We start from the raw sequence: 27,867 nt of genomic DNA, 5'->3' as shown, positions 1-27,867 counted from the left end.
ATAGACAATGGTCATTTTAATGATATATTATGTGTTCCAACCTTATCCTGCAACCTTCTATTTGTATATCAGATAACTCATTTAGGTGAAGTTAAAATCGTTGATTTTTCACCTCACGATGTTGTAATTGAGGACCTAAGAGATCTTAGACAAATTTTAGCTACTGCCATTGCTGATGATTCTACAAGATTGTATAAGTTTAACAACTTTGGGTCATCAAATATTCCCTCAGTATTTGTTTCTCATAATGATGAACTGAGAAAACTTTGGCATGAGTGATTTGGTCACTTACACTATCGCTCCCTTCAGAATCTATGTAAAGAAAGTATGGTTGCAGGTCTTCCAATGGTATCTTGCAGAGATGATGTTTGTTCTGGATGTGTACTTGGAAAAAATTATCAGGATAGTTTTGGAAAATGTGCCTCTTGGCACTCCTCAGCCCCTTTATAGCTTCTGCATAGTTATTTATGTGGTCCACTTCCAGTTGTTTCATTTTCTAGATACAAGTATTTCTTAACTTTCATTGATCATTTCTCTAGACGCACTTGGGTATACTTCTTAAAACTCAAGAGTGAAGTACTTAACATGTTCTTGGCCTTTAAGGCCTTTGTTGAAAAACAATCTGGACATAAAATTCTTAAGCTAAGATCTGATCATGGCAGAGAATATGTTAACAACAAATTCATCAACTTTTGCACTGAGAATGGAATTCAAATGCAGCATACTCTTCCATATTCTCCAAAAAAAATGGTGTAGATGAAAGGAAGAACCACACCTTAAAGGAAAAGGATAATTATATTCTTCAATCTAAAGGACTTAGTCTTAATTTTTGGGCAGAAGCAATTAACTATGCAAATTACATATTAAATCGTGCTCCTACTAAGGTTTTAAATAATATCACTCTAGAAGAGGCATGGAGCTCAATTAAACCAGATGTAAGTCAATTTTGTGTTTTTGGAAGTGAAGCATGGGCCCATATTCCAAATGAGAAACATAAAGATTTAGAACCTAAGAGTGAAAAATGTATTTTTGTTGGATATTCTGAAGATGTCAAAGGATATAGACTTATTCCACTTAAGTCCAAAAATGTTATCATTAGAAGAGATGTAAAGTTTGTTGAAAATATATCGGCCTACGAGCCTAGTTCAGCGGATGTGAAACCTCTCTCTATCCCTTCTACTTCTGAAAATATTTCTTCTTCAGATGATAACAACGAGGATGACAATCCTCCCCCACCTTCTCAGGATCCTCCTTCAACTCCTCAACTTCCAAAATGGGTCCGTGCTACTCGGGATGCAGCAGGTGCTCTTGCCGGTGATCCTACAGATCAACTATGTACACGTTCTTAGTTCAATAGAGCCTCTTCTTTACTGGCTCAAGCTTCAGTGAATTATGATCATGACACCTTTGCAGAAGCTTCAGGCCATCCAGATTGGGACACAACTATGAATAAATAATATCGTTCATTACTGGCAAACGATACATGGAATATTGTTCCTCTACCAAAGGGATGAAAACTTGTTAGATTCAAATGGGTTTACAGAACCAAGTATGGACTAAATGGAAAATTTGACAAACATAAAGCTCGTCTTGTTGCTAAGGGTCCTTCACAAGTAGAAGGCATTGAATATACTAAAACCTTCTCCCTTGTTGCCAAAATGAACTCTATCCACCTTGTTCTTTCCCTTGCTACCTCTTTCAAATGGGAAGTCCATCAGATGGATGTTGAATCTCCCTTCTTGCATGGGGACTTGTAGGAAGAAATCTATATGGAACAACCTACTGGCTTTATACAAATAGACTTCAGTCTTGTATGTCAGCTTAATAAATCCATTTATTTTCTCAAGCAAGCCCCTCGGGCTTGGTATGCCAAAATGGATAGCTTTCTTTTAGGAATTGGATTTTCTAGGTGTCATTTTGGCAATACTATCTACACCAAGAAAGTGGGTAAGTCTCTTATCATTCTTTTTCTTTATGTTGATGATCTTATCCTTACTGGTAGTAATCCCAACCTTATAAACCATGTGAAGTCCAGCCTTAAAAAAAAGTTTGAAATGATAGGCTCAGGACACTTGCATTATTTTCTTGGTCTTCAAGTCTTGCAATCCAAGGAAGGTATTTCCCTTTCCCAGTCCAGGTATGCCTGTGATCTTCTATGTCATTTTCACATGGAAGACTGTAAGCTAGCTCCTTCTCCCTTTCAGTCTGGAGCTAAACATTTAGTCACTTGTACTTCCCCTGAAGTTGATGCTACCTTATACCATTAACTTGTAAGAAAACTTTTGTATGTGACCCATACTTGTACTGATGTTTCCTTTTTTGTTGGCCTTATTGCTCGGTTTATGAAAAACCCACATGAAATTCATTGGAAAGTAACTAAAAGAATACTTCATTATGTTTTAGGTATAGTTCAGTTTGGGATTCATTACAGTGCAGAAGCATCTCCTCTATTGGTTGGTTTCAGTGATTCCAATTGGGCTGGTGACCCTGATGATCAGAAGCCTACTGCAGGTTATGCGTTCACTCTTGGTTTGGGACCTATTACATGGGCTTGCAATAAACAAAGTTCCATTTCTCTTTCTTCATCAGAATCAGAGTATCGTGGTGCTGTAGAAGCTAGTTAGGAAGCCCTGTGGCTTCATCAGATCCTGTCAGATTTTGGCTTTCAGCAACAACATCCGACTACACTCTAGTGTGATAATAAAAGTTCCATTCAACTATGCAAAGATCCAGTCCAACATCAGCACAGCAAACACATTGAACTACACATGAACTTCATCAGAAAGCTCATTCATGACCATGTTCTTGAAGTGCAATATTGTTCAACAGATGATCAAGTTGCAGACATATTTACAAAGGCTCTCAAAGAGGCAAAGTTTACTAAACTTCAATTTATGGTTGTAGTTCAGGAAGTTGTCACTGAAGGGGTATAGGATCTAATGCCTCCTTACTCCTCCTATTGTTTCATATTTGTACATCCTTCAATCATATCCCAAGTTGTTCTTAAGGGGGGATGTTAGGATATTCCGACACATAGGAAATAGTTAAGTATAACGTGGTCTAGTTTAGAGTTAGGTAAAGTGTGTTTCTTTACTATGTGCTTTTGTAACTTACAATCAGACGGTCATGATATGTAGTGATCTCATGGTTCATTCTCTCCTCGGTATTACCAACACTTGATTTGTGGCTTAACACCCAATTGGTCCATGATCTCTATTCAAAGATCATGTAGGGTCATTTGTAGGGTAACCTTTCATGAGAGAAGATTATGTAAATTTTTATTCTTTTATTAATAAATCGCCTAAAGTGGTTGCATTGGCTCTGGCTGTGTACTGTTTCCCTCTTTGAGGGTTTTAACCACGTCAACAATACTGGTGTATTGACCTGTGATCTATTTGTGAGCGGTGTCCTTTAGTGTTCTATCTGAGGAACTTACTAGCCTCTAATGCCTCCTTCCTTCTTCTATTGTGTCATATTTGTACATCCTTCAATCCTATCCCAAGTTGTTCTTAAGGGGGATGTTAGGATATTCCAACACATAGGAAATAGTTAAGTATAACTTGGTATAGTGTATAGTTAGGTAAAGTGTGTTTCTTTACTATGCACTTTTGTAGCTTACAATCCGACAGTCATGATATGTAGTGATCCGACGGTTCATTCTCTCCTCGGTATTACGGATAGTTGATCTGTGGCTTAACACCCAATTGGTCCATGATCTCTATTTAAAGAGCATGGAGGGTCATTTGTAGGGTAACCTTTCATGAGAGAAGCTTATGTAAATTTTCATTCTTTTATTAATAAATTGCATGAAGTGGATACATTGGCTCAGGCCATGGGTTGTTTCCCTCTTTGATGGTTTTACCCACGTCAACAATACTGTTGTGTTGATCTGTGATCTGTTTGTGAGTGGTGTCCTTTGGTGTTCTGCTTGAGGAACTTACCCTGTAAATTCGTACACTTTCTCTGCTCAAGTATTATTAGTTCACAAGAAGGATGGATCATGGCACATGTGTCTAGATTATAGGGAGCTTAATAAGCTCACTATTAAAGATAAATTTCCCATTCCTATCATTGATGAATTATTGGATGAATTGCATGGATCATTTTACTTCACCAAGTTTCATCTTCATCTAGGATATCATCAAATCAGAATGAAGACTGAAGACATTCCAAAAACAATAGTTAGAACTGATGAGGGTCATTATGAATTTTTGGTCATGCCTTTTGGCCTTACTAATGCACCTTATACATTTCAAGGTTTTATGAATTCCATTTTCAAACCCTTCGCTAGAAAATTTGTGTTAGTATTTTTTGATGATATACTAATCTATAGCAAGTCTTGGAAGGATCATCTCCAACATGTTGACATGGTGCTCAAACTATTGCAGGAGAAATAATTATATGCAAAAATCTCCAAATGTTTCTTTGGAGTACAAGAGGTGGAGTATCTGGGTCATAGTGTATCTCATGAAGGTGTTAAAGTAGACCCTAGCAAAATTAAAACCATTAAGGAATGGAAAATCCCCACATCCATAAAACATTTACGATGATTTCCCATGTTGATAGGGTATTATCGCAAGTTTGTTAGGAATTATGGGAGAATAGCAACACCTCTAACAACATTATTGAAGAAAGATGCATTTTCATGGAGTCCAGAAGCAACAAAGGCCTTTCAACATCTTAAAGAGGAAATGTGCCAAGCACCAGTCTTAGCTACACGGACTTCACAAAAACCTTTATTGTGGAATGTGATGCCTTAAGAAATGGAATTGGTGTTGTTTTAATGCAAGAAGAAAGACACATTGCTTTTGAAAGTTGTCTAATCAAAGGAAAGTATTTACACAAAGCTATTTATGGGAAGGAAATGTTGGCAATACTACATGCACTTAAGAAATGGAAACCCTACCTAATGAGAAGACACTTCAAGGTAAAAACAGATCATGATAGCCTTAAATACTTTTTAGAACAAAGATTATCTTCAGAAGAGAAACAAAAATGGGTCACAAAGATTCTGCGTTATGACTTTGAAATCATTTACAAAAAAGGGAAGCAAAATGTTGTGGCGGATGTGCTCTCAAGAAAGGATGAGGATGTGGAAGCATTTCTTTGCACCATTTCTATTGTCCAACCAGATTGGATAAATGAAGCAAGGGATGAATGGAACAATGATGAGGAAGTGTGGGCACTCATTCAAAACATACAACAAGATCCCAGTACATCTAATACATTTAGCTGGAAAAATGATTTGTTATGGTACAAGGATCAGTTATACCTATGTAATAATTCCCAACTCAAACAAAAAATTATTAGGGAATTTCACACCTCTCCCTTAAGAGGGCACTCAGGATTTCTAAAAACCGACAATAGGGTTAAGAAGGATTTTTTTTTGGGATGGCCTTAAATCAGATATTCAAAAGTTTGTGGCGGAATGTTTCTTTTGCTAACAAAATAAAGTTGAAACAATTAAGACCCCAAGACTATTACAACCTTTATCCATTCCAAGCCAATGTTGGGAGGAGGTTTCAATGGATTTTATCACAAGTTTACCCAAGTCCGAAGGAAAGAGTGTTATCATGGTGGTAGTTGACAAACTTACCAAGTATGCACACTTTTGTGCATTATCTCATCCATTTAAATCAAATACAGATTGTATTGCATTTATGGAAACACTTCAAAAGCTACATGGAAACCCAAAGATTATTGTAAGCGACAGATCTCCCATTTTCACTGGATTTTTTTAGACAGAATTATTTTCTTTTCTTGGTACTCAGTTAGCTCATAACTCATCTTATCATCCTCAATATGATGGGTAAACTAAGATAGTAAACAAATTTTTGGAAGGATATCTTCGTTGATTTGTATCTAATAAACAGACACAATGGGTCAAATGGTTGCCTCTAGCTAATGGTGGTATAATACTTCCTTCCATACTGCAACAAAAATGACCCAATTTACGGCATTTTATGGATATCATCCACCATCCATCACATCATATTTAAGATAAAATTCTAAGGTTAAAGCAGTGGAATATCACATCGAGCATCAGCAACAAGTTCTCCAACTCTTAAAGGATAACGTCACCTTGGCGCAAAATAGAATCAAACAGCAGGCAGATCAACATCACAAAGAAAGAAGTTTTGATGTAGGTGATTTGGTATTCCTATGGCTACAACCATATTAAAAAATGTCCTTTAAGAAAGCTAGGAAGGAAAATAAATTATCACCAATACAAGGTGTTGCAAAAGATAGGTTTTATGGCATACAAATTGGAGCTTCCTACAACTTCCTAAGTGCACCCAGTTTTCCATGTTTCATGCTTAAAGAATGTTATAGGTGACAAGCTTCTAGTTCAAACAATATTGACAGAACTTGATGAGGAAGGAAAAATCATATTGGAACCTAAAGCAGGCAAAGAAACAAGAACTCCATAGCTAGGAAATCGATCAATTTCAGAGTATCCCATCAAGCGGAAAAACTTACCCGTTGAAGATTCCACATGGGAGGATGAGAATTTTATACAGAAGCATCCACAACTACTAAAGCGTTGAGGAAAACAATTTTTTCAAGGAGAGGAGCATGTTAGGTCCCTATGATACTAGTGATTCCACCATTACTATTGTCGTTGTATCCATTATTGTTATTGGTGTGCCCCTATTATCCCCATATTGTTATTATTGTGCCCAATAGAATCCCATTATTGTTATTTTTGTGCCTTTATATTATTATTGTTAGGTCATCCTTGGTTATATTGTGACCCCTTAGGCTCCTATATATAGAAAGGAGGTTTTTTCATTTTAATCATCTAATAATTATTCATTTGTGTAATGTAAAGGAGGTTGCCCCCTCGAAGAGGCTTATTTCTAAGGTGTTGATCTATCTTTTCTATCTTTTTGTGAGCTGGTTTCATAACATATTGAGACAATGTTTCTGTATGAGACATGCTTAGGTTTATTATTGCTTCCTCCATGAGAGGAATGATGAATAAGGTATTCTTGTGTACCATGTACTTATTCCAACATAATATTTGATGTAATGTTCTCTATGAACGAGAAATCAAAGGATTGATCCTCTTGGTGATGTAAGAGGTAGTATGATAGAAATTTTCGATGAATTATTTAAGCAAGTATCATATATGAGTATGTTTATATGTTTCTGATCTACAAAGAGCAAGGATTATCGAGGACATTGAGCCAACTATTGACCCTTGCTTGAGCTCCTAGGATAAGGAATTGAGATGTAGGGATGTTGGGGTTGAGGGATCTTTGTACAATAGGGGATAGTCCCTATTTGTCACCCATAGGGTGGAATATGTTTCTCCTATATCTTGGTTTAGCAAAGCATACCCCAGTTTGCATCATACCCACAAGTTGGGTTTGTTGGGATTATAGCTCCCTGTTTGGCCAACGAGTTGAGAGAGATTGGGGGTGTGTAATTCTTACCTTTAAAAAGTTAGGTATCTCATCCAAGATTATCGTTAAATATTTTCTAACACATGACTCTTCAGATTCATTTTTGGAAAGACCAGAAAGGAATAAAATGGATGAGATATTGTGTCTCACTTTATTTGTCAACATAGGGTGGAAGATGTGTGCTTCCCTATGAGATGACTTAATGTGAGAGTGCCCCATAGTATCTTCCTCATTTTCATTGGATTCTGGATTGAGATGTGCTCTGTGATGTTGTTCAAGGTTGAGAAGGGATCCTTGATGATAAGCTCTTTGATATTTAACCGATAGTAGAATTGGGATCCCCATTAGTAGATGAAAAGAGGGTGGAAGCTTGGAATCCCCTCCGATATCAAATTCTTCTTTTCTTAGATTCAAGAAAATTCAACATATGAGAAAAGTTATAGAGATAATGAGCAGGGTAACATAATAATAATGGTAAAATGGGCATATATGAGCACAAATGAGCACATGCATGGATATAATATGAGATGAGATGATATATGGAGTGATGACATTTGATGATGCCGAGATATTTCAGATATGACATATGTTGTAGTCAGTAATTTCTCCCTAGCTGAGAGAGAGTGTCAATTTTGGTAGCTAAGGGACAAATTCCCTCATTTAGAAAATATTCCTCATCAACGAAGATGCCTACTAGCCATTGGAAGAATTTAATTTGGTTAAGGAAAATTAGATTTTTAATATACAAACCCAAATGTGCACAATGAAAATAGCTTGGCCCAAAAGGAAATTGGATACGCTTGGATGGCAATAAATAAAAGTCAAGTGGCCGTCACTTGTAAATCATCAATTATTCTTCTTTCATGAAGATTGGTTTGTACATGTATGAAATTGTAGGGTTTTAAGCTTACATGTGCGATTAGGGCTTTTGGTTCCCAACCACAGGAATGCTACATGATATTTTTGGTTGCAACCAAAGGAACACAAGCCTATGAGTGTGGTTGGAGGGTTTCAGGCGCACACACATATCTCTCTCCATGAAGTTAGAACCTTTGGTTTTACTTTTATAGTTGACCGCAGTTGACCATACATTCCAACAGTTGATAACAGTTGATTGCAGACTTCAAAATTAGTGTTTTGATTATTAACATTTGGGTTCATCTCTTAGTTGTTGTTTAGATGATTTTGATGGATAGTTTTGTGGTTGAAGATATGGATTATTGTACTCTTTCTTTTTTGAAAAATTAAATGAAAATCTAATAAGAAGAATAATTTCAAAGGGATTTCCCCCTTGTGGGGTTTTTCCCTGGCCTCTGACCGATCCCAATGTGTCTATGTGTGAATGATTCTCTTCTATTGTTCGTTTATGTTCCGCTGCATTGATGATGATATCGTTCTTTCTACATAATTTCATATGTTGTTAAATAATGTTGTAAAACTGACTATTTTTATGGTGTTGTAGGGTGAATTCTATATTAAAATGATGAAATGAACTTATCTTAAGCAAAGATTAATATAGCTCCCTTAATGAAAAATTAACATCCAATGGTTACAATCTCTCAAAATGGTGGCCCTAAATTTCTAATATCCCTTCATATGATTCTTATTAGGAAGAAAATAAATTAATCTTGGAGGTATCCAAGGGAAGCACAGTAAAGTGTTAAGTTAAAATAGAACAAAAAAAATGCTAAAAAAGGGACACAAAGGTGTAGTTTCACAATTGTGTTCATGAGATGTTCAAATACCTATATCCTCTGCTGCATTGGATCTTCAAAAATGTATCAGAAACCATCCTAAGGTATTTAGAGAAATTCCTAAGGGTCTTCCACATGTCCTATATCTTAACTAGGTTATTCATTTGCAACATCAAAGTGTAACACCTAAACTAAGGTGTTGCATATATCCACATGCAGAAAAATGTGAGACTAAACATATGGTTGTGTAAATGTTAGAGAGGGGAATTATTCAACCTAGATAGAGTTCTTTCTCTTCATAGGAGGTGATTGTTATCAAAATTTATGGTTCATGGCATATGTGTATAGAATATAGATAGCTTAACAAATGGCAATCAAAGGTAAGTTCCATATTCTTGTCATTGATGAATTATTAGATCAATTGCATGGATTCATTTTCTTTACTAGGCTGGATCTTTATTTTGGATATCATCAAATCCGAATGATTAAAGAAGACATTCCCTAAAACCTTTAGAACACAAGAATTATTATTTGGTTATGTCATTTGGACTTACAAATGCACCTTTGAGATTTCAAAGCTTGATGAATTCTACTTTCAAACCCTTAGAAAAATTGTGATAGTATTTTTTGATGATATAATAATTTTACAACAAATCTTAGGAAGAGCATGTACAACATGTTGAAAGGGTATTTACACTATTGTAAGAGAGACAACTACATTAAAATCCTTCTATATGTTCCTTTGGGGTTCAAGAAGTGGAATATTTGGGTCATAATTTATCACATGATAGTGTCAAGGTGGATGTTAAAAAAATCAAAGCTATGAGGGAATGGAAAATCCCCGATACCTTGAAGAAAATCATAGGATTCTTAAAATTGAAAGGATGTTACCACAAATTTGTTAAGAATTATGGTCAAATAGTGACACCATTAAAAAAAATGTTGAAGAAGGAAGAATTTTCGTGGACTAAAGAAGCAAGAAAAAAAATTTGAAGAACTTAATTAGGTTATGTGTACAACCCTCAACTTAGCGAAACTTAACTTCACAAAAATACTCATTGTGAAGCATGTCGCCTTAAACCACGACATTGGTGTAGTTTTGGTGCAAGAAGGAGGGTATGTTTCCTGTGAAAGTATCAATATTAAACAAAAGAACTTACTTAGACCCATCTATGTAAAAGAAATGTTGGGAATACTACATGCAGTTAAGAAATGATGTCCATAACTAATAGGAAGAAATGATGTCCATAAGTAAAATTAGATCATGATAGTATAAAGTACATTTTGGAGAAAATATTTTCTTCTGAAGGAAAAAAATGGCTCACAAATATTTTAGGTTATCACTTTGAAATTATATACAAAAGGAAAAATAAAATGTTGTGGTATATGCACTGTGAATGAAAGAGGAAGACCAAAATGATTTACTATGTGTTATTTCCATTCCATAATCTAACTAGGTGGAAAAAACATCAATAAAATGGGAGAAAGATGAGAAGATATGTAAGATCATTTAACAACTACAAGATAACCTTGATGTAATAGAAAAAATTTAACGGATTTTTTTTTTTTAATGGTATCAAGAACACTTGTAATTATATAACAATTATTAACTCAAACAAAACTTCTTATGGGTATTACACACTTCTCATATAGGAGGAAATTTAGGGCTCTTGAAGACATACCATATGATCAAGAAATATATTTTTTGGGAAGGTCATAAGGCATATATGTAAAACATTGTGGTGAAATGTGTGACATTCCAACAAAATAAAGGAGAGACTATCAAGACCACAAGGCTCATTAAACCCTTAGTCACACCATGGAAGTGTTGCAAAGAAGTTTCAATGGATTTTATTATAGATTTACTAAAATTTAGAAGCAAAAGTTTCGTTATGGTAATGGTCAATCAAATGAGAAAATATGCCCACTTTTTCTCCCTTTCTCGTCCTTTTAAGGAAAGTAATGTCGTAGAAGAATTCATGGAAATAGTCCAAAATATGCATGGAATACAAAAGATTATTGTTAGTGATAGAAATCGAATTTTCACTAGAAATTTTAGGATTAAATCAATTTATTTTTGAGTATTCAATTGGGTCACGGATCATCTTACCATCCATAATTTGATGCGAAAATTGGGATTTTGAATAAATATTTAGAAAGATATCTACATTGGTTTACATCTGATTAATAGAAACAATGGGTCAAATTGTTTCCCATGGAAGAATGGTGGTACACCACATCCTTCTATACTTCATTAAAAAAACTCACCATTTTTGGAACTTTATGGATATCATCCTCCATCCATTAGATAACCCTTGAAAGGTAATTTGAAGGCTCAAGTAGTAGAGGAACACATACAATGAAAACAAGACATTCTCAGACTATTGAAGAAAATTTCTTATGGCACAAAATAGGTTAAACAAGAAGCAAACCAAAATTGCAGTGAAATGGAATTTGAAGTGCGAGATGGGGTATTTGTGAGACTACGATCATATAAAAAATGTCCCTCAAGATTAGATCTGAAGTATTATAGCCCCCATAAGGGACTGCAAAGGACTGGAAGTATGGATTACAAATTAGAGCTTCCTCCATATTCAAATGTACATCTAGTATTCCATGTTTTAAAGAACACAATTAGTGATGATACTAGTCTAATCTATTCTACCAAGGAATAATGAGGAAATGAAAATGATACCAGAACTAAAAACAAATTTGGAAATAAGGTATAAGTAGATTGGAAATTGAATATTTACTAAGTACCTCATCAAATGAAAGAACTTACCAATGGAAGAAGTGATATGGGAGGATGTTTTTTCCATGCAAACAACACCCATAGATAGTCAATTGTTGAGGACAACACTTCTTTGAAGGTGAGGGAAATACGGAAACTGATATATCTCTAATGTTAACCAAAAAGCCTCTTATTAAGCCCCAGATATTGAGTGTTTTCATTTATAATATTATAACGTTTTGTAGGTTAAAAGCCCATATTGTGCCATTGTATTGTAATTGTACATCCTGTATCCAACATATATACTAAGGAGACATAGTCTTAGGATCATCAATATTGTTTTGTTCATTATACTTATTGCATATAGAGGTTTACACCTCGAATTGGAATGTAATTATTGGTTTCTTATCATTTTTATGTTGTATGGATTATAATACACGAATAATTTTTTACCTAGAAGATTTCTATTATAGAACCCTAGGACTCTGCTATAGGTATTATACATTTAACTTATGTGGTTCCATTTCCTAAAAAAATAATATAGAATCATCTCCATATCTCCTATTTATTTAAAGGCTACACAAATTTTATATGCCACTTGATGTTGGATATAATTTGTAGACGGGATGCAAAAATAATAATAATTTAATAGTTGTGTATTATATATAGACCATTATGGGAATTTTCAGGTCTAAAGTGGGCATCCTAAGAAAAATGTACAACCAAAATAAACTTTATAAGAACCAATAGGATTCAATATGATGATGTCAACCATGGGGGATGATTCATCATTTTTGGAGTAAAAAAAAAAAATATTAAAAAATAATAAAATAATAAAGCTACTTTTTCAAGTCGTATTTTCAAGTTATCTCCCTATGGTTTTAATAAAATTTCGAGCGGGAGTACTCGTTGGATACAAAATTTAATTCATTGTCTGAGTACCCATGTTGAATACTTTCAATGGACCCTGCTACATGAAAAATGGGAAATACATGAAAAACAATGATTGCAATCACATTTTTTCATGTATTTCTCATTTTTCCTATAGCAGGGTTCATCGAAGGTATGCAACATGTGTACTCCTTGGATGAGGAATGAAATTTTCCATCCAACAAGTGTTGCCACTAAAAATTCAACTAAACCCATAGGGAGATAAGTTGAAAAATATGTTTTTTCATTTTTCCCCCTAAAATTTGATGAGGTAATCTAATCATATTTTATTATTTCCACTATTATTTCGTAATTTCCTTAGGAGGCCCATTTTAGACCTCAAAATTCCCCTAATGCAAAAATGGAAATAAGAACTAGAATACATTTCTTTATTGTATGTCTACCATGAGTTATGCATTTCTCATGAACTAAATAAACGAAGTATGAAAAGGAAAACTAAATGTTGGATTTAAATTTACATTGAGAGGGGGTGGGAAGTGAATTAGTATAACATAGATTTTACTTATATAAAACATCCAAACACTATAAAACATCAATCTCATACGTTGGACATGAAATACATGATATATGTGGAAAACCTTCAATGAAAAAACCACATAACTTCTTTTAATTGATTGTTCTCTGTAGGAACCAACCTGCTCGCGCAATATTAATTTGTATGTGCCAATCTACATGAGACACCAATCCCCTAGGTCTACCAGAGCCCTATGTCTCTGTTATAGGAATTATACATGTAAATTGTGTGGTTTCAATTTCATAAAATATTAACATAGAATCAACTCTATAGCTCCTCTTGCACTCAAAGGCTGCACAAATCTTGCATGACACTTGATGTTGGATATAATTTGTAGAAGGATGAAATAATAATAATAATTTAATAGTTGTGCATTATATATAGACAAAATTGGAAATACAAACTAGAATCCATTTCTCTATTCTATGTCTACCATGAATATTGCATTGCTCATGATGTAAATAGACGAAGTATGAAACTGAAAAATAAATGTTGGATTCAAATTTATATTGAGAGGGGATGGGGGCTGAACTAGTATTATATAGATTTTACTTATTAAAAAAATAAAAAAATCATAGATCAATGATATCATAAGCAAAACATGAAATACATGATATATGTGGAAACCCTTCAAGGATAAAGCCACAAAAACTATTTTAATTGATTGTTCTTTGTACACACTAACCAACTATTAAAATATTTGTATTCACCAATCTAAATTAGACACCAATCCCATAGGTCTCCCAAATTTTTAGGTACTAACCTATTGGAGACACCAATCAACATGACTACTTTATAGACACCAACATATAGGAAGCACCAATCCCCTATGAACTTTGGTATGTAATAATTTTCTCTTCCATCCCTATCCTCTTCTAAAGTTTTGCAACCACCTATTAATTCTCATTCATTTTTTCTTGAACTAGGCACTTCATCCAAATACAATATTCTGCAATTGTATGCTCTCGTTATTGATCTTTTTGAAACTACATATGTCATTAAGTTACTCTATTTAGTTACATCAATTTCTAAAGTTATGTTTAACCTAATTGATACCATGTAATATAGAACTTCCTTCATCCTATGTTTTAGATCTACACTTTGCTAGAATGAAACGTATTTGATTTTGTGCTTCCTTTAGCGCACCTTTCACTACTTAGTGATTTTACTTACACACAAACACTATGAAAGAGATAATTAAGGGATTTTGAGGTCTAAAATGATCCTCCTAAGGAAAATAATAAAACAATAGTTAAAATAATAAAACAAGAGATGATTTTTTAAATAAAAGAAAGGAAACTACCCTTTTTTTTGCATTTTAGGTGTAAATCCTTATAAGTTCACTCAAATATCAAGTGTAAACACTCATTAGATGTGGATTTAAATTCCACATCCAATGGGTACTAGCTTTGCATACATATGAGTAGACCCACGTAGAAAAATATTGAAAATAAATGAGAAAATATTGTTCAACATGTTTTTTCAACGTATTTTCATTTTTTTTGATGTGGGTGTACTCATAAGTATGCATAGTGGGTGCCTCTTGGATGTAGAAGTTGATTTCACATGCAAGAATTGTTTACACTTGACATTTCAGTGAAATTATAATGAGGTAAGTTGAAAATACGATTAAAAAAGTTGTTTCCTTCTTTTCCCTCCAAAATATTTACCCCTTGGGATAACATCATCATCTTCAATCCTATTGGTTATTTCAAAGTCAATTTTGTTAGTACATATTTTTTTAAGGCCCAATTTTAACCACAAAATTCCCCTAATATACCACTCTTTTAACTCTCAAAACTTAATTCAAATAATATTTTCAAAGAATTAGTACATATGTGTATTATCACTACTTTATATGCACATCTAAACAACTTGGGTGCTATTATTTCATTAAACTATTGGAATCCATGAAATTAATTTACGTTAAAAGCATTGTCTAGGGAGTGGTAATGGTGGTGGCATAAGGAGTAGTAAGGGGGATGTTTCAATATACAAGGGAGATGGTATCCCTTACAAGTAACAACTTGGTGGCTAGGTGTACAAAAGATATTGACATTGTGTTCCAGAATGGGTTGAGTGAATGGAAAATATGGTGTGTGTGGGGAGGATATACCAATGAAACATGGAACAAATGATACATTTCTATAATTGGGAGTGTTGTGCACAAATCATGGGCCATTGTGTATTTTTTGATGGATCTCCAACATGGAATGAGAAAAATGGATGTGAGAAAAATGGGATGAGAGTTACATTAGGCATAGAATGTAGTTTAGAGGGTGCGCTATGACTTGGATTTTAGGAATGTATTAATTTTATTAACCAGTGCCTTGAGAATGATAAAAATTGATTTGTAATAGTCCATTTTGTGGGAGAAACCTCCTTTTAAATTAATCCAATATATAAGACAAGATATGACTCTTATACAAATGAAACTGTGATTAGGCCAACCTAACCATAGCAAAAAAAGTAATAACGATTGATTATTAGGGCCTTAATATAGGATCCTTATGGTCCTATCATAACTCCAAACTTTTAAAAAAATTCATCCCTCGAAGCTTGTAATTAAGGATGCTTCTTCATGAACTACTCATTTTCACATTCAACTTATTCTAGAGGCATATTCTTCCACTTGATTAGGTACTCCATAATGGTTCTATTATATATATGAGAAATGTTGCTCTATAACTTTTTATGGTTCAATAATAAAAATTTCCTACTTCATCTAATGTTGGAACTTTTATTTGCACTGACATAGTTTGACCAAAAAACATTTTCTAGGAATGATAAATGAAAAACTTTATGAACTTGTGAAGAATTCAAATATAACTCATATGCCACTTTACCAAGCTCATGAATAATCTTTTAGGGTGCATAATATTTCAGATTAAAATTATGATTCTTCATTTTCTTAAGTGTATATTTATTATAAGGTTGTAGTCTAAAAAATGACTAATCATCCCCCTCAAACTGTCTTTCACTTCTACTATCACTTAGGGAAAACTCTCGATGCAGGGAAAAACCATAAGGTAACCTCGAAACCACTTTTAGGTTGAAGGTGGCCCTTCAACCCAGAGAGGGATCTCTCCGTAAAACTCAACTACACTATGGTCACTGTAGTAGAAGGTTTTGTGCAATTGAGTTTAGATGGATAGATTTAGATCTTAGGATGGAATTGGTTGGGTAGTTTTCAAAACATACCATTAGACATGGAGTCCCGTTATTTAACAAATGAGATCAAATCACCAATGAGAAGGTTGTATAAAGCATGAAAAGGCACAATTCCTTTGAATTTTTGGATAAATGGCTAGAATAACACATATTAATGACTAATAAATACAAGAAAGGAGCATAAGTGAAATCCAATATTAGATACTAAAATTCCCAGACATTGAAGAATACAATTATACAATAAGGAAGTACTGACAGGGAGAAGTAACACATGAATTTCCTACTAATTTCTCATTAAACATTTTGAATACATTCAACATTTGCTCAAATATATCTAGACTATCAGTGTTTTTCCAATAAAATGAAACCTTGTTTCAATATTCATAAATTGTTTATATAGTTCTTACATAATGATTTGCAAAATAATAGTCATCACATAATTACAGAAACTGAGATATTTTAAATATCTTTCAAGTTCATGTATGCAAAAGATAAACTTAAAAATATTTTTCCTTTCCTAGAATAGCTATAGGAAAATATGCTTGTATTTAGGAAAAAAGAAATAGTTGGTCAACTAGCTCCCTTGAAAGTAGAACAGGTCCCTAAAATGTAGTTTATCATCTCTATTAGCATAATAGATCCCTCCATAACAATCCATTAAAACTGCTCCTTTTTTTCTCGTTCTTATTCAATTCAGCTTGAAAATCTTTAGCCTTTAAATCTAGAAATTGGTTTATTAATGTTGATCCTCTACCTTGGAATCTAGGGTGGTTGAATTTATTTTCACAAAACCTATTAGCTTCTCTTAAAAACTACCAACTCCTTTGTTCCTGCACTCAATCTCGTAGCTTCCAACCCATATGTATTTAACTCTTTGTACTGTCTTATCAGAGAAATTCTACATCCTTTGATTCTTTAATTTCCTCTTAACCATGTTCCATCCCAATAATGGAGCCCCATTATTGGAAGTTTCCAATTACCAAATTTTATAAAGTTTTGACATCCTTAACCTCTGATATGGCGTCATCACTACATGTGGCACCACATGAGTGTTGACTCGTGTCACCCATATTTGTCCCCTTAGGCCCCTCAAAATGCCAAAACTTCTTGCCATGTGTCCTGCCATACCGCCATGTAATGTTGACACCAAATTCCACTATAGATTTATCATAACGAATCATATTTTTCCATGTGTCCCTGTAGAGGAGAGAGAAAAGGGCTTGTCCACCTTTTGTTTTGTGATGAAATCCTTTGTTAACCTTTATCAACATTCCCCGATGAATTTTAACACTATCATCATATTATGCATATTACAACTTTTTAGAGGTTGTCACCTTAAGAAGTTCTAATTATACGATTCGCAGAACTTTCAATGTGCCAATGCTCCAATAAGCAGGACCTCTGATATGTGATCATCAATATGCAAGACATCCGCTATATAATCGCCAACATGTTGGACCTCTGATATGTGATCACCGATATGTTGGAACTCAAATATGCAACCACCGACATGCTAGATCTCTGATATGCGATCTTCGATATCTATGGACCTTCAATATATGATCCTAAATATCTCTTTCCTTTCCAAGGCTTCAATCCTTGAAACTTCAACAGGCCATATCTTTTGATCCGAGAGTGAATTTTTGGACTTACAGATATAATTGGAAAGCTTGTTCAGAGCACATTCTAATGGAGATGGTATGATGTAGACTTTGAATCCTTTTGTTTCTTGGAACATGACTAAAATATTTTCTTCTTATTTACGTGGATTTCCAAAACATTTTGACAACCCTACTATCAAGAATTTTTCCCTCTTTATTACAAATAAAATGTTGACACTGAGTCTCCCAACATTTTCTGAAAAAAATTAAAAACATAGTTAATGTGATAAAAATTTGCTCCACAAGGATGTTGTCGATCATAGATGGCAGGGGGAACCCCATAGACCAGAGGCTTGATCCATTGGGTGGCTCCCAACTAGTAACCCTGGAACTTGTAAATTATACCACACTACTGCATACTACAAACTAAAAAATGAAATTGAAAGTTGCTACAAAACATACCCAGTGTTGAACTTATTAGCACTCCAACCTATCCCAAACTGCTGAAATAACTGCTCAATCAAATAATACAAATTTTCCGATGCAATAAATCCAGTAGCTACTCAAATACTTTGGTTTCTTTACTTTGCTTCACCAAAATAAAAAATGGACAGTATAGTGGGGAAGGCAACCCATGATATAATTTGTATCCATAGCGAAAAATGGCTGAAAATTCAAATTGAAAAAACACGCTATGTAGTCAACTACAGGATCATAAAAATGATCTATCTAGTGACCCTCAAGGTATTGAATGATGAGATAATTATGGTTGAATTTATCATATATGTTTTCTATTTCAAATTCATAACCCAAAATAGAAAATTCCGTACTCTCAATCGCAAAGGGAAGAAATATGTCTTTTCAATTTTTTGAGAAGAAATTCCAAAAGAATGATCTTGATATGGAAAAATTGTTGATCCTCTAAGATTACAATCTCTACCTAAATTTCGTTGGAATAATCTTCTAAGAAATGAATCTTTTGTTCTGCGATACATTTTCATGAGTTTAAATAAGAGGAAAAAATTGCATATTTTTTTTATCCATTTCACGATCAGTATACCCATCATTCCATTCTCTAAAACTTTAAATGGAAATATGATCTATTACATATTCTTCTTTCTCCATCCATGTTTCTAAGAAGATAACCCAAAATCTTGTTATTGATGTCATGGACTTTGCAGACAAACATTCAATCTAATTTTTGTACTTCCCTTGGAGTGAATCATAAAATAACCTCATGTATACATATCCACACTTGACTTTAATAAGATCAGTAAAATCACAGAATATTGCAATATGTTTCAAAGTCAAGCTCAAATCATCACCACTAAATTTTGGTCCATTTCTCAGAAAATATTCATCTTTGGGTAGATGATTAGGAAAATGAAGAATAATTGTAAAATTTAAAGTTGCATACCTTGAAACAATAGTAGCAGTGTCTGAGTCCTTCATTGGCCTAGTGAAATAACCATTGAAACATTTGAGCTATGAATCATTCTGAAAATGAAGTCACCATGGAAGCTTCTAACTCTGGATTCTTTAAAATGGAGTCGTCAGAGAAAACACATTGCAGCCAAACTGATATACACTATTTGTTTTCCCTCAGAGATATGATCTTAAACAATCAAATCGTTTGGGGAAAAAATATGCCTTTCATTCCCCGACAGTGACACCAAAATGTTATCACTTAGGGAAAACCATGGCTGCAGGAAAAAACCCTAAGATAACCTCTGGACCTCTTTTAGGTTGAATCTATCCCTTCATCATGGAGAGAGATCTCTCTGTAAAACTTAGCTACCCTATGGTCACTGTAGTAGAAGGTTTTGTGCAATTGAGTTCATATGGCCATATTTCAATCTTAGGGTGAAATTGGTTGGGTAGTTTTCAAAACATACCATTGGGCATGGAGTCTAGTTCTTTAACAAATCAGATCAAAACTCTAATGAGCAGGTTGTACAACGCATGAAGAGTCACAAGTCCTTTGACTGTTTGGGAGATTTAGAAGAAAGATGACTCAAAGAAACAAAGTTTATAAATGGATAGAATAACACATATTAATGACTGATAAATACAAGAAAGGAGCATAAGTGAAATCCAATCTTAGATAAAAACATTCTCAGACATTGAAGAACAAAATTATACAAAAGAGAAACACTGACAAGGAGAAGTAACACATGAATTTCCTGCTGACTTCTCATTAAACATTGTGAATACATTCAAGATTTACTCAAATATATTTGGAATACAAGTGTTTTTCCAATAAAATCCAACCTCATTTCAATATTCATAAATTATTTATATAGTGCTTACATAACAGTTTGTAAAATAATAATCATCGCATAATTACAGAAACTTAGATATTTTAGATATCTTTCAAGTTCTTGAATGCAAAAGATAAACATAAAAATATTTTGTCTTTCCTATAATAACTATAGGAAAATATGCTTATATTTAGGCAAAAAGAAATATTTGGTCAACTGCCTCCCTTGAAATTAGAATAAGACCCTAAAATGTGCTTTAGCATCTCTTCTAGCATAATAGGTCCCTTTGAAACAATCCATCAAATCTTCTCCTTTGTTTTTCTCGTTCGTCTTCAATTCTGCTAGAAAATATTTAGCCTTCAAATATGGAAATTGGTTAATTAATGTTGAACCTATACCTTGGAATCTGGAGTGGTTTAGGTTGTTTTCACAAAACCTATTAGTTTCCCTTTCAAACTAACAACTCCTATGCTCCTACACTCAATCTAACAGTTGCCAAACCATACGTCTTCAACTCTCTATATTGTCTTATCAGATAAATTCCACATCGTTGCAACGCTCCGATACTTCTCAGTCTATTGTTGCTAAGCTCCTTTGGCTTTCTAAGTTTTTCTTGACCATGTTCCATCCCAAATATCAGAACTCCCTTATTGGAAGTTTCGAATTACCAAATTTTATAAAGTGCCAACATCCTCAACCTCTCATATGACATCCTCCCATAGGACGTCATCACTCCACGTGGCACCTCATGAGTGGTGACATGTGTCACCCATATTTGTCACCTTATGCCCCTCAAAATGCCAAAATTTCTTGCCACGTGTCCTGTCGTACCACCATGTCATGCTAACATCAGATGCCACTATAGCTTTATAAGAACGAGTCATATGTTACAATGTGTCCTACTAGAGGAGAGAGAAAAGGGCTTGTTCGCCTTTTATTTTGTGAAGAAATCTTTTGTTAAATTTTACCCGCATTCCCTTACAGTTTTTAACACTATTGTCACAGATGCATATCAAAAATTTTAAAGGTTCTCATCTTAAGAAGTTCTGATTCTCTGATCTGCCAACCTTCCAATGTGTCGATGCTTCGATATGCAAGACCTATGATATGTGATCGCCAATATGCAGGACCTATGTTAGGTCCCCATAATACTAGTGATTCCCCCATTAACATTGCCATTGTAGCCCTTATTATTATTATTTTGACCCTGTTGTCCCCATATTGTTATTAGTGTGCCCCATAGAAGCCCACTATTGTTATTTTTGTACCCTTATATTATTATTTTTATGTCCGCTTTGATTATATTGTGACCACTTAGACTCATATGTATAGAAATGAGGTTTAGTCATTTTTATGATCCAGTAATTTTCCATTCGTGTAATGTAAAGGAGGTTTCCTCCTCGAAGAGGCTGATTTTTGGTGGCCTGGGTGCAGGTGTAATTGATAATCGTTCAAATCTAGAAACAATTTCTGCAAGTTCAAGTCGAACTTCCTCTTGGATTTCCTTTGGAGTATCAGTCATCTACTTCCAAACTTGGCTATTATGCTAAATTAGCAGAACTACTTAATTTTAACCACAATATGACAACCTTTCAATGGCCACGAAATCAATAGGAATACAAACCTTTGGCTAATTCCTTATCGCATCTGTTTTTCGAAAAACATTATCATGTTAATTCTCCACCGTTGATTCTTACCTTTCAATCCAATGGTTGTTGGTTCACCGATCAACAAACTAATTAGTGATCCTCCACCATTGATCAAAGCACACTTGATCCAATGGTTAGTAGTGATATCAGACGAAGATCTTGTGCAATGTTTATCCACCCAATAAAGTGGTTTTCTCTCTCCACCCAGGTGTTACGTGTCGGTTGATAAATGGAATCACATAGAATTTCAAAAGACAACTTACCACTTTTTCTCCACCCTATAAACAACTACACTGATAAAACCTCTTTTCTTCCATGACTAATGCATGAGCTTATTGACGCGCAATGGCCATTTGATCTACTGGATCTGTAGATAGGAAGGTTCTAGACTCCTTTTGGTTAACATGATTTCGTCAAGTTTTCTTTTCTCTATTCTGCCAAATTTAACACCTCCGCTGCATTTAACCTGTCTCAAACCATATTCTCTGATTTTTTTGGAACAGAATCAAATTATTTCAAAACATGGAAAAACAAGAATGACGATATAATATAGATTTTACACACTCTAATTCAAAATCCAAACTAAAAATAATAGAACTTAGAGATATTTCGAAGGAATATAACACTTCCGGGTTTACTAATTATACAGAAATACACAGAGATACAGTTTCTATAACTTAATCTCACATGGCCTAATCAAGCCAAATTAGTCAAAATCCCTTCACAATCATTGAGAACTTACATAAATACCATTTCATTATAACAATTAGATCCTTCATCAATGGATCAAATCTGCCTAATCTTAGACAATATCTAATGTGGTTGATATTCTCCTTGAGACTCTCAACTGAATCTAAACAACTTGAATTAATTATAAAATTACTCAATCCCTAAATCCTATCTCAAATCCTATCTAGAAAACTTTGTAAATTGACAACTAAAGTATCCCACTCCTTTTCTTGTAAACTTCTTTTGTATTTTTGGAATAAGTTTGAAGCCTTTTATCTTCAAGCCTCATGCTCTTGCATCAGATTCCTGAGGAAAAAACTCTTCATGGGCTCCTATCCATGAGATGTTCTATAGAACTGCCCAACTTCTGTAGCATGGCATCTGTCATCAAAGTATCTTCAGCAACTGGTTGATCCTTCCACTTGAACAAATATTTAAAATAATCCTATCCTCTTGTCTTCTTCAACAATTTCTTGTCCAAAATCCTCTATGGATTCAATTCCTTTGCTATAGGTAACTATTTTACCCAATCAATCTCTTTTTTTTCTTTATCCTCTACTGTGTCATCTGCATTTCCACTTTCATACCTATACAAATGAGCAACATTGAAAATTGGAGATATTCCAATATCAGGGGGTAATTCAATTTCATATGCATTTGCAGAAAATTTCCTCAAGGCTCTGCATGGTTTAATTTTCATAAAGTTTAGCTTGTTATACCCCCTTTTTGGAAATATTTCCTTCCTTAGTTGTGCTAAAACCAAATCTCCAACTTAAAAGTTAACTTCTCTCTTCTTCAAATCTGCTCTTCTCTTGTATTTTATGTTGTTGTACTATAAGTGTTGTTTTACCTGTTCATGTATTGCTTGATCTTCTCTAACAAAATCTTCTCCTTTAGCGTTTCTCATTTCAGCTTTTCCCAAGTCTCTCAATTCAAACACTCCTCTTGGATGCATTCCATAAACTATACGGAATGGACTCTGCCCTGTATTCCTATTAGGAAAATCATTATAAGCATATTCTATCTATGCCAATACTTGATCCCACTGTTTTGGATGTTCACCTGCAAGACTTCTTAGAAGATTACAAAAGCTTATGTTTACAACTTCAGTCTGTCCATCAGTCTAAGGATGATAAGTAGAACTGAAACTCAGTTTAGTACCAAGTTTCTTCCACAAGGTCCTCCAAAAATGTTCAACAAATCTGGTATCTCTTTCTAAACAATGCTCTTAGGTAACCCATGTAATCTTACAATCTCCTTTAAAAACAGATTAGCAATGTGAATAGCGTCATTAGTTTTGTAACATGGAATAAAATGTGCCATTTTTGAAAATTTGTTGATTACTACATAAATTGAATCATCTCCCCTTTGAATTTCTCGTAAACCAAAAACAAAGTCCATACTTACCATATCCCAAGGCCTATCTGGAATAGGTAATGGAACATACAAACCTGTGTTTTGGCTCCTTCCCTTTGAATACTAACGGACTTTACAATTTTTCACATACTTTTCCACTTCAGCTGTCATCTTTGGCCAAAAGTAAAACCAGTTCAATTGCTCATAAGTCTTGTCTGCACCAAAATCCCCTCCAAGTCCACCACTATGTTTCTTCTTGATCAAATTTTCTTTCATAGAACAACTTGGTATGCACAATTGATTTCTTTTAAACAACAATCCCTCTTGCAGGAAATAATCCAGCCACTAGCTTCTGTCTAACAAAATAGAATTTCTACAACCTTCAAATGCCTCTTTAAAATCTAGATCCTTCTCATATAACTCTTTAAGAAAATCAAAACCCAACACTTGAATTTGACTTTCTTGAACTGAAATACTTTTTCTACGTACGACATCTACTACTTTTTTTTATTGACTAGTTATATGTTTTAACACAAAATTAAAACTTTGAAGGTATTCTACCCGTTTTGCATGCTTCTCATTAAGATTTGGTTGTTGCATAATATACTATAATGCATGGTTATCTAAATACAATATGAACTCCTTGGACATCAAGTAATGTCTCCACTTCTTCAAAGACTACACCACTACATAAAACTCTTTATCATAAGAAGAATATTTCCTCTTTGACTCATTCAACTTTTCACTAAAATAAGCTAGAGGCATGTCCTCCTGACTCAAAACAGCTCCAATGGCTTCTCCACTGGCATCACACTTCACTTGAAAAGGTTTATTAAATTCAAGCAAAATCAAAATAGGTTTCTTAGTAATATTTCTCTTCAACAATTAGAAGTTCTTTTCTGCTTCAGCAGTCCATTTAAATGGTTGTCTATCCTTCCTTATTGTGTCAATAATTGAAGCATTAATCTTACTAAAATTCCTTATGAATTTCCTGTAAAAACAAGCAAGACCATGAAAATTACTTACCTCAAAGACACCTTTCTGTGAAGGCCACTCCATGATAGCCTTGATCTTCTCCGGATCCATCTTTAACCTATCAGCAGTAACGAAAAAGCCCAAATATAACAATTCTTCTTTTAACTTTTCTTGTTGTAGCTTTTGTAAGACATAATTCAAATGTCTCATATGCTCCTCCTTAGATCTGTTGTAAACTAATATATCATCCAGATATACTATTAAAAATTTGGCAATAAATTCCTTCATAGCTTCATTCATAAGTCTCATAAATGTACTAGGGTCATTCGACAATCCAAAAGGCATTACCATCCATTCATACAATCCTTCGTTGGTCTTAAAAGCAGTTTCCCACTCATCTCCCTCTCTAATTATGATTTGATGATAAGCACTTTTTAAATCTAACTTTGTAAGATATCTAGCTCCACTCAAACAATCCATCAAATTTTCGATTCTAGGGAGATAAAATTTGTACCTGATTATTATCTTATTGATTGCTCTTGAATCAATGCACATTCTCCAGCCTCAATATTTCTTTGGGCTCAACACCATTGTCACTGTGCAAGGACTCAAACTCTCTCTAATCAGTCCGTTGTCTAACAGTTTCTGAACCTATTTCCTGATTTCTTCATTCTCCATGGGAGTCATCCTATAAGCTACTTTATTAGGTAGATTTTCTCCTGGAATCAAATTTATGTGATGACTGATTTTTCTAATGGGTGGTAACTCATCAGGAAAATCATCTACAATGATATCACAATAACTGTCCAACATCTCTTGAATTTCAATTGGTAAATGAGAAACTTTTGTGGAAGTAATTATTACCTTGGGTTTGCAAACTAATGCAAAACTTACCTCATCTTCTTCCATCTACTGTCAGTACTCCTTTCCACTCAGCAAAAGGGTCTTTGGATCAAGATCCTTTGATGCATCTTTTTCTTCCATTGGTAGCAATGTACAATTGACACCATCTTTGCTAAATTTGTATGTGTTCTTATTCCATCATGCATAGCTCCTCTGTCGTATTGCCAAGGTCTACCCAAAAAATATGTGACACACATCCATAGGCATCACATCACACAGAATTGTGTCTCGGTATTTACCCAACTGCAATTCTACTTCACATTGCTCATTCACTACAAACTAATATCCCTTTTGAAGCAATGACACCTTGTAAGGTGTTGGATGTTTCTTTGTTTTCAGCTTCAACTTCTCCACCACTTCTGTGGAGACCAAATTGTCTGTACTACCACTGTCTATTATCATCTGACAACATTTCCCTTGAACCTTACACACAGTCCTGAACAAGGTTTTCCTTTGTGCTTGTTCAACAATTTCCTTAACTGGCTTTAAAAAGATTTTGTTGACTACCAAAGATTCCCCTTTCTCCGGTACATTCTCTTCTTATATTACCTTTGTTGTTTCCTCTTCAATTTTTGCAACAATTGCATTCCTCTAATTCATTCCTATATTTTCTGGGCACTCATAAGCTTTGTGTCTCGGCTTGTTACATTTGTAACATCTGATTTCTCTTCCTCTACCTCTATCTCCTCTTCCTCTAGAAACTCTCCCTCTACCACTCACATCACCTCCTGTGGGTGCACGATGACTTGAGCTACTGTTAGCTCCATCTCTAGGTGATGTAGATCTTCCTCTACCACCTTGACTTCCCCTTCCTTGGAAGGTAACCCTATTTCTAGTAGATTGCTTCCTCATGAGTTTTTCCTCAGCGTTCAATACCATCTGATAAGCCTCTTCTACTATTTTAGGAGACAATACACTTATCTCATCTTGAATGTCCATTCTAAGACCATTCACATATCTTACAACCTTCTCATATATATCTTGAAATTGTCCAGCTCTTATGCTCACTTTGTAAAATTCCTTTATGTATTCCTTTACTGTCATAGACCTCTGTCCAAGATTCTGCATCTGTCTAAATAATGTTTGCTGATAATCACTTGGCAAAAACTTACTTTTTAGTGTTTCCACCATCGTGTTCCAATTCTTAATTGTTCTTTTGCCCAGTCTTCTTCTTTCTACCTGCACTCCATCCCACCAAAGCTGCATCTCCCTTCAGTTTTGTGACAACAAACTTAACCTTCTTTCCTTCTTCTGTTTATTCATACTCGAAGAATTTCTCCATGTCATTTATCCAGTCTATCAATTCCTCAAGGCTTAAGCTTCCTTTGTAGATTGAAACTTCATGTCTAGGTTTGAATGTGGATCTCAATACTGACTTAAAGAATCTCATTTTAGGAGTTACATCTCCAGGTTATTCTTCTTCTATAGCTTTAGCTTCGGGTTCACTGACACCTCCAGCATCTGCATCTCTTCCCATTTCCATTGCATCAAATCTAGCGTGCATTTGTTGAATAGCTTCCAAAACTTCAGCATTTGCAACTGGCCTTCCTCTTCCTCGACCAACACCTCTTCCTCAACTCTGAAAGCCATGTTGGATTTCTTTTTCTGATCCTTGAGATCTTGTTCAGTGTCAGTAGGCTACTCTGATACCACAAATGGTGGCATGGGTGCTGGTGTAATGGATAATCGTTCAAATTGAGAAATGATTTCTGCAAGTTCAAGTGGAAGTTCTTCTTGGATTTCCTTTGGAGTATCCGTCATCTACCTCCAAACTTTGTTATTCTACCAAATTAGCAAAACTGCTTAATTTTAACTGCAATATGACAACCTTCCAATTGCCATGGAATCAATAGGAATTCAAACCTTTGGTTAATTCCTTATCGCGCCTGCTTTTCCACAAACATTATCACATTAATTCTCTGT

At 34.4% G+C, this 27,867-nt stretch overlaps 1 pseudogene; it reads right to left on the bottom strand.

The window, feature by feature from the left end:
• The window catches only part of LOC149178279 (2-Cys peroxiredoxin BAS1, chloroplastic pseudogene), a 134,299-nt pseudogene extending 109,147 nt beyond the window's left edge, over positions 1–25,152 (bottom strand).
• Positions 25,153–27,867: the final 2,715 nt, after the last annotated feature.

Source organism: Pinus tabuliformis, chromosome 4_1 (genome assembly GCF_031772625.1).
Source record: "Pinus tabuliformis cultivar Carrire ecotype Pingquan chromosome 4_1, CPIR1, whole genome shotgun sequence".
Classification (NCBI taxonomy): Eukaryota; Viridiplantae; Streptophyta; class Pinopsida; order Pinales; family Pinaceae; genus Pinus; species Pinus tabuliformis.
This window is presented reverse-complemented; position numbering and strand designations above follow the sequence as displayed.